Raw genomic sequence first — 8,845 nt, 5'->3', positions numbered from 1 at the left:
CCAGATGCGGGGCTCGAACTCACAAACCGAGAGCTCACCACCGGAGCCGAAGTCGGACTCCTAACGACTGAGCCACCCAGGCGCCCCTCCCTGTGGTTATAATACTAGAAATCACGCTCAGGGGGGTGGAGCTTTAACCTGCTCAGTAGATGCCCCACACGAGGCAGCATGACCTCTGAGTGTGCGGGTTGGTAACGAATCCCCCCCACATGCTTCCACGGCACTCTTTTTCTCGTCGGTTTCTTTAAAACAGTCCGTGGGGAGTCAGCCTGAGAATTCTTTGCTCTGTGTGCCCCGCACCCCAAGCCGGAGCATAAGCCCCAACAAAGCCTTGCCGGGGACCCGTTTGGCCTCTTGTCTATTTCTTATCGCTTGGCGAGGCCCCGGGTGGGTTGGGTCACTCGCCCTCCATCCCCAGGCAAAGACCAGTCTGCCTTTTTGATAACCGCACAGTGCCCGCCATATGGCTGTCACCTACTTGAGAATTCCTCTATCGCTGGGCATCCACATTTATTCTATCTTCGCTATTTCTTAATCCACCTGTGATACATGTCTTTGCATGTGTATCTCTCCACACACCTGATTATCTTCTTCTTCTTTTAATTTATTTTTATTTATCGGGACGCCTGGGTAGCTCAGTCGATTGAGGGTCCGACTTCGGGTCAGGTCACGATCTCACGGTTCATGGGTTCGAGCCCCGCCACGTTGGGCTCTGTGCTGACAGCTCAGAGCCTGGAGCCTGCTTCCGATTCTGTGTCCCTCTCTCTCTCTCTGCCCTCCCCTGTTCTCGCTTTGTCTCTCTCTCAAAAATAAATAAGCATAAAAATAAATAAATTTATTTGTATTTATCTCTTTTTGACAGAGAGAGTACCACGCATGTGCCAGCGGTGGGGGTGGGGGGGGGAGTGGAGGCGGTACAGAGAAAGGGGGAGAGAGAATCCCAAGCAGGCTCCTGGCTCTCAGCGCAGATCCCGTGAACCGGGAGATCCTGATCTGAACCAAAATCAAGAGTCGGATGCTTAACCGACTGAGCCACCCAGGCGCCCCCCGTTGAATCTTTTTAACACACACTCACACACACACACACACACACACACACACACACACACACACGCACACGCACACACACACACACACACACACACACACCCCTACCTCTCCAGGTGTGGTTCAGATGTTTCTGCTTGGAATGAGGGCTGGCTGTTTGGGGAGAGGTACGTTTGCGGCTGAGAAAGAGACAAACATTAACCTTTGATGGGATTGCCTTGCCCCGGGACTCTGATGGGGTCCAGCCCGCCACAGCCCTCCCTCCACCACCCTACAGAATTCTGGGGACTCTACACCTGGGATGGCGAGATAAATACCTAGGGTCAACTTCTGTACCTGGCTCCTCCAGGAGCGACCGGGGCAGTTCCGAGGCGGGTGCAGGGGAGAAGCGGGTTTGGGGCACCAGCACTCCCCACCCCACAATAGGCCTCTTTGGCCTTTGGGTTGCTTTGAGCTAAGAGCCATCGAAAACCAGCAGATTCAGCAAAAGCTCTAAAAACCGGGCACAAGGGTTTTGGGATTTTTTTTTGTAAAGGAAATTTACATTTATAAAGGTAATTTCCATTTGTAAAGCGTCTCCCTCTCTGGTACGGAAGTGGAGGACCCTCCACGCTAATCAGTAGAGGCGGCTGGGACTTCCGTCTGCGTAAGGAACCCACGGTTGCCACTCTTTTCTTGTCACCCCCGTCCCACAACGGGTCTAACACCCTGAAGCCAAATCCCCTTCCCCCTGGTTTTAGCCTAGGTTATAGTTATGGTTATTATAAGATGGTATGTTTAGGTCCAAATCCTGACCACCGTGCTGGGGCACTCGACCTTGTACGCTCGCATTTTTGTGCGCGTGTAGCGTGCACGTGAATACGCTTCTGTTTGATTTTCTGCCTCTAATCTGCCTTTGGCCGGTCCGTTCACAGGGCCCCGACCCGCGGAACCTAGGGTGGGCAGAGGAAAATATTTTTTCCCTCCCCTGCAGGCATTGTTTACAAAAATGCATCCTACATTATATAACACTTAATAGAGACAAATGCGTTGAAAAAAGTCCGGAAGACTTTGCCATAAATTGTTCCTTCTGGAGAGGATGTGCATTTGAATAACGGCCAATAAAAAGGGATTCTTTTTCTTCCTCCTCCCTCCCTCCTTTCTTTTTTTTTCTTTATTCCTCCTTCCTTCCTTCCTTTTCCTTCCTCTTTCTTTCCTCCTCCCTTCCTCCTTCCCTTCTTTCTTTCCTCCTTCCTTCCTTCCCCCTTCCTTCCTCCTTCCTTCCTTTCTTCCTTCTTTCCTCCTTCCTTCCTTTCTCTCTTTCTTCCTTTTTTCCTTCATTCTTTCTTTCTTCTTCCTCCCTTCTCCTTCCCTTCCTTCCCTCCTTCCTACCTCCCCCCTTCTTCCTTCCTTCCTTCCTTCCTCCCTCCCTCCCTCCTTCTTTCTCTTTCTTTCTTTCTTTCTTTCTTTCTTTCTTTCTTTCTTTCTTTCTTTCTTTCTTTCTTTCTTTCCTTTCTTTCTTTCTTTCCTTTCTTTTCTCTTCTTAGACAACAACAGGCCCAAAATGGAGTACCTTCACTCTGGCCCGCCAAGACTTCTTACCTAATCTGACTGCGGTTTCAGCCTCTCCCAGGCCTGGGGCTTGAAACCAAAGGTCTAGAATTTCCTGGTCACGCTAGTGAGCTCCTCTGCTTGATAGACTCCCCCCAACCCCGCCCCCACCATTCTCCGACCCTGCACCCGAAAGGGAGGTGACCTTGCCTGAAACAATCCTTTCTTTTGCTAATATCCTCCTTGTCCGCCTGCTCTGTTTCTGCCCATGAAATCCTATAAAATCCTTCCGTTTTGCTCAGATCCTCAAAGCTCCTCCCTACCTGCTAGGTCACCTGCTTCCCAGTTCATGAATTGAATCTGTTGAATAAAGCTGATTAAGTCTTTAAATTTGCTCAGTCTCGGGGCGCCTGGGTGGCTCGGTCGGTTAAGCATTCGACTTCAGCTCGGGTCGTGATCTCGTGGTTTGTGAGTTCGGGCCCCGCCCCGGGCTCTGTGCTGACAGCCTGGAGCCTGTTTCAGATTCTGTGTCTCCCTCTCTCTCCGCCCCTCCCCTGCTCGCGCTCGGTCTCTGTCTCTCAATAGTGAATAAATGTTAAAAATTAAAAATGTGCTGTTCCATTTCTGTTACGCTCCCAGGTAGGCCACTGTGTGTGTTGTAGCTTCTCTAAGCTTCAGGCTTATTACCTGTAAGGCGAGGATCACGAAACCTACCTTGCAGGATTTTTTTTATTTTATTTTGAGAGAGAGCTGGGAAGAGGGAGAGAATCTCTAGCTGTCTCCACACTCAGTGTGGAGCCCGACCTGGGGCTCCATCCCCTGACCCTGGGATCTCGACCTGAGAGAAATCAAGATACTCTACCCCCTGAGCCACCCAGGGGCCACCCCTCCCCCGCTTTCTAAATATAGCTAACCCACCCTGCAGGATTGCAGGATTGTTGTGAGAAATCCATGGGCGTGATGGGTGATTTTATATCAACCTGACTGGGGCGTCCGGAGACCTGGAAAAACGGTTATTTCTGGATGCGTTCTGCAAAGGTGTTTCCAGAAGAGATCAGCCTGTGGCGGTTAGAGTGAAGAGGGTCGCCCCATGTCCCCAGGGATGCGGGCGGACACTCTCCCATCCTCGGGGGCCTGGATGGAACAAACCGGCACAGGAGGGACGAACTTGCCCTCTCGGCTTGGGCTGGGGCCTCCACCTTCGGTCCCTGGACACTGGCCTCTCCGGTTCTCAGGCCTCCGGTTGGCTCTGGAATCACTCTTTCCAGGGTGTTTGGCTTGTACATGGTAGATCACGGGCCTTCTCCGCTTCCCTGCCCGTATGAGTCAGTCTCTCACGATAAATCTCCTCCCGTGTGTCTCCGCAAATCCTGTGGGTGCTGTTTCTCCGGAGAGCCCTGACTCCCCCGGCGCGCCCATTTGGTGATGCGCAAAAGGGCTATGGTGCAAAGGGTGCCTCCTCCCCCTGAGAGACGCACTCGGGCCAGACCCTGGCGGCAACTTCCAAAGATACTCCGTGTTGTGACGCACATCGACTTGTCTGCAATTCTTTTCCCAAGTGAAATGGTGTCTGAAGACGGCTAGCTCAGGGGCGCCCAGGTGGCTCCGTCGGTTGAGCGTCCGACTCTTGATTTTGGCTCAGGTCGTGATCTCACAGTTCGTGGGTTCGAGCCCCGCGTCGGGCTCTGTGCTGACAGTGTGGAGCCTGCCTGGGATCCTCTGTCTCCCTCTCTCTCTGTTCCTCCCTCACTTGTGTGCCCTCTCTCTCTCAAAATAACTAAATAAATGTGAAAAAAAAAAAAAAAGGAGAGAGAGAGAAACAACCAGCGTAAGCACCTGAATGTGCCCGGCCGAGGACGTCCCAGCTCTGCGTCTGGGTCACCAGTACTGCGTGGCTGGGACCCTACACAGGAATTTGGTTTCACCTGTGTGCGAATATTTTTTGAGCATAACTGGTCTGAGAAATCAGCTTGCCAGGCAGGCCTCTCTTTAAAACCAGCATTCATTCATTCATTCATTCATTCACTCATTCACTCATTCATTCTTCCTTTTATTTACACAGAGTTCACGTCATATTTTGTTGTATACCCTTCATATGACTCCATGGGGTTTTGACCATTTTGCAGCCAAAAAGAGTGAGCCAGAAACAGGTTAAGCAACTTTGTCTGAGCTCCCATGGCTCACAAGGGCAGAGCTGGGATGCCAACCCCGAAGGTACCCTCCAGCGGAGACAGGCAGCACTGGGCTCCACCAGCCCAGGTCGGGGAACGGCTTGTCACCTTGTCCCGTGTGGGGTGCCGGGCCAGGCTTTGTGCAGAAGGCTGAATCTACGATTATGTTGTCCTCGTTTGCGAGGAGCTCAGCCCCCCCGGGCGGATAAACAAAAAGACTTGGGGAGCTTCTGAGTGCGTGTGTCAGGACCTGGAATGAAGGGTGAACCCCGAGGCAGGGAGACCGGCCCGATGGCTCGCGCGGTGACCCAGGCATCGGCTTGCCACTGTGGGGCCAAAGGAAACAAATGGATGTCCCAAAGGAGGGACAATCCAAGCGCTGCTGTGAAGGTTCAAGGGCAGAACTCCTGAGCCGTTGGTTCGAGGAGGAGGAGGGGGAGGGGTGCGTGATGGTGCCGGTCCCCGTCGGGTTCCTGGAACAACACGTGGCTGGGGGCCCAGCCACGGTCCCCAGATGATTTCAGAAAGAACTCCTGACCCCGTTACACGGCCCCTGGGGCTGGCCTCGTGTCCCTGCATCTGCAAGGTGACGTTTCATCACCAAAAAATGTACTATAATGGATTCAAATGCACGTTCACTGGGTTCCACTCGCCCCCCTCCCCCTGCTGTCTGTGGCCGCATTTGGGGTTAAGGGATCGGCAGGGATGGGAGTCAGAAGGAAGGAACAGAAGTTGGAACCGGAGGTTTTGTTCTTAGCCGCCCCTAGGACGTCTGTCACGGGAGAATTTAGATCCATGCGCCTCGAGGTGACGTCTTAGCAGCTCTGTCTGGCAGGGATTCGAGGTGAAGGGTGACAGGCTGGCGGGTGGGCCTCTGGGGCCGTTGGGCTGGCTCATTCATGACTCCAGCCAGCTGGCGCTGGGCGATCCCTGGAGGGGTGTGGGATGCCAGGACGAGGAGGAACCGGGTCTCTGGGCAGCTGGCTTGGCCTTTGAAGGAAAATGTAACACATGTGGATGGAGTCCATGGCTAGACCCGGGCAGGGCCACAGGCTGGGAGCCACGGGGCACGTCAGCAGAGTTCAGGGCTGACCCAAGGATGTGCCTTTGGTGTCCCCCCCCACCCCCGCCCCATCTTGACCACTGTCTTGGGCTTGGGTTCCTGGGCCTGCTGGATGAAGGTCCCGCAGACCGGGGATGGGGGGCGGTGGGGGGTTCACATGATTTGTTGTCTCGCGGTGCCGGGGGCTGGAGTCTGAGATCACGCCGTGGGCAACGCCACATTCCCCCGCAGGGGCCGGGCAGGCGTGTGTCCCGGGGCCTCTCCCCTGGCTTCTGGTGGCCCCTCAGCTTGTGGCTGTGTCACATGGTGACCTCGCTATGTGTGTCCACATGGCCCCTTTTCCCCAAGGACACCGGTCACGCTGGATCAGGGGCCACCCTAGTCCAGCGTGACCTCATCTGAACTCATCACGTCTGCAATGACGCCGCCTCCGAGTAAGGCCGTGCTCTGAGGTGCCACGTGGGCCCCGGGGGGGGGGACACAGTTGAACCCGTGACCACCACCCACCCCGTGTTCTTTTGGCCTCCCTTCTCCGTGTTGGTCCTGGTGGTGGCTACACCTGTGTGTGTGTGTGTGTGTGTGTGTGTGTGTGTGTGTGTGCGCCCTCGGGGTGGGTGCTTGAGGCTGGGCTTTGGCTTCCCCTCCAGTAGCCTGAGGCCCGGGACTTGGCTCCTGGGTGACGAGAGGACGGCTGGGCCCCTTGGGAGCAGAAGCGGCGTGTGGCTGCGGTCAGAGAACCGTGTCCTGATAGGTGGCTCTTCCCCGTGTGGCCGTGAGCAGAGTTGAGGAGACGCGCCTGCCCACGGCCTCTCCCGTCCGCGCGCAGCCCGAGAGGCCAGCTGCCTTCCAACCTCTGTTCACGTCCAGATCGCAGATTCCCCGACAGGTGTTTCCCGAGGGGCCCCCCCGCGTGCCAGGTCCAGTCGCCACCCGGAGCCCTCGAGGGGCTCCGCTCTGGGAAGCCGGCCCAGCCGCGATTTGTTCGACGCGGGCCCCGGAATGCGGCTCGGGCGCATCCGGTAAGTAGCGAAGTGTCTTGAAACTCAAAACGCATTTGCGTCAAAGCCCGTAATTTACTCTTACCCCGGGGAGGAAGATTTCTGCTCCACGGTCCACCTTTTTGTCGCGGAGTCTCTGGGTCTCTCGCACGACACTGGGTCTCATTGTGGACTCAGAGATGCAGGAGTCTCCCGGGATGTTCTGCGTGCGCGTGCGTGCACGTGCTCGTGCGTGTGCATGCATGTGCGCGTGCGCGCGCGCATGCACGTGCTTGTGCGTGTGTGCATGTGCTCGTATGTGCGTGTGTTCATGTGTGTGCGTGTGTGCACGGGCACGTGTGTGAGTGTGTGCATGCATGTGTGCTTGTGTGCGTGCATGCATGCATGTGCTTGTGCGTGAGTGCGTGCATGTGCTCGTATGTGCGTGTGTTCACGTGTGCATGGGCACGTGTGTGTGTGCATGCATGTGCGCGTGTGAGTGCGTGCGTATGAGCATGTGTGTTTGGCATGTCCTCGTGCGTGCGTACATGCGTGTGCTTGTGCGTGTGTGCGTGTGTGTGTGAGTGGCTTCCCCAAGAGGAAGGAGCAATGGGCAATGCTTTGCCGTGTGCTGAGCATCATCACACATGGGATTGTATTGAATTTGCACAAGTGGCTGAGGGGTGGCTTGCTCTGAGTTGTGTGTGGGGAATAGAGGCTCCCCAAGTTTCTGTTTTGTTGGTCCAAGCGTATGTCAACTGTGTCTCTGATTTTCTGCATTTCTTTTTCTTATAAAAATTTTTTTTTGAAGGTTTATTTTTTTTTCAGAGAGGGAGAGAGACAGAGTGTGAGCAGGGGAGGGACAGAGAGAGAGGGAGACTCAGAATCCAAAGCAGGCCCCAGGCTCCGAGCTGCCAGCACAGAGCCCGATGTGGGGTTTGAAAGCACAAATCATGAGATCATGACTTGAGCCGAAGTCGGACGCTCAACCGACTGAGCCACCCAGGCGTTCCTATTTTCTGTATTTCTGAGGCTCTGGCAACAGGGGCCTTGCTGACCCTGGAGGGACAGCCCCTCCCAGGGTTAGCGATTCCTAGAGACAGCAGATAACTAGCCTGAGAGGGTGGCTTTCAAAGGAGCCCACGCAGAGCCCTCTCTCCCACCTGTCTTACTGGGGTCGGTCTCACCCTCAGGACCACGGTCCCGTGCCCTGATCAGCCCAGGGCAGGTCCCAGACAGCCGGGGCAGAGGCCTTGAAATGATCCAAACTAGCCAAGCCCCCGCTTGTTCATTCCGCCTGCCTCTTCCTTCCCTCGAAACCACAGAGATGGTTCCTGCCCCCAGCCCCGTCTCCCTCTGCCTCCTGACCGACCCTCCTGCTTTCCCGTGTGGCCTCCTCCTCTCGGGCTCTGTGAGCCGCAGATCTGTTGTCCTCACTGTACCTGAATGACAATGAAAACCTAGATTCAAAAAACAGAGGGGTGCAGAAGAGGGGAGGAGGGAGGTGGAGCAGGAGGACCCCAGGCTCGTCTCGTCGCACAGACATGACTAGAGAAGCCACCGGGTCTGAAACTCCCAGAAATTGACCCGACAGAGCAGACTTCACAGCTGCAGAGAGAGAAGAATGCTTTTTGCTGCACAGAATCCCACCTCGCGTATTTTATTGCACAGAAAGCGGAATGCAGAATTTAACAAGCCCGGTTATAAAAGACTTACGCCAGATGCAAAAGAATAAATAATCAATAAGAGATACGACAGAGGGACGCAGCTCCCCGCTGGCCAGGAGAAGACGTTCACATAGGTGACCACCTGGCACAGGCGTTGTGGTCCTGGGCAAGGGTACCGAACGGCCAGGGAAGGGGTCATCGTGTCCTTTTGGATACTAAGACTAATGGCCCAGGCCAAGTGCCTCCTTGAGGCCAATAGCACTGTGGCCCCATTTGGCCGAGGCTCGGGAGGCGAAGTCGTTTGCCCATCAGAGCTGGGACTCTGAACAGGGTCACCTGTCCTGAGGCGGTGGAGGAATCCCACCAGAGAACCCCATACGGCCCCTGCAG

Source organism: Puma concolor, chromosome D1 (genome assembly GCF_028749965.1).
Source record: "Puma concolor isolate L17-30 chromosome D1, mPumCon1.1.hap2, whole genome shotgun sequence".
In the NCBI taxonomy this organism is placed as follows: domain Eukaryota; kingdom Metazoa; phylum Chordata; class Mammalia; order Carnivora; family Felidae; genus Puma; species Puma concolor.
The sequence above is the reverse complement of the archived record's forward strand: the minus strand, read 5'-3'. Positions refer to the sequence as shown.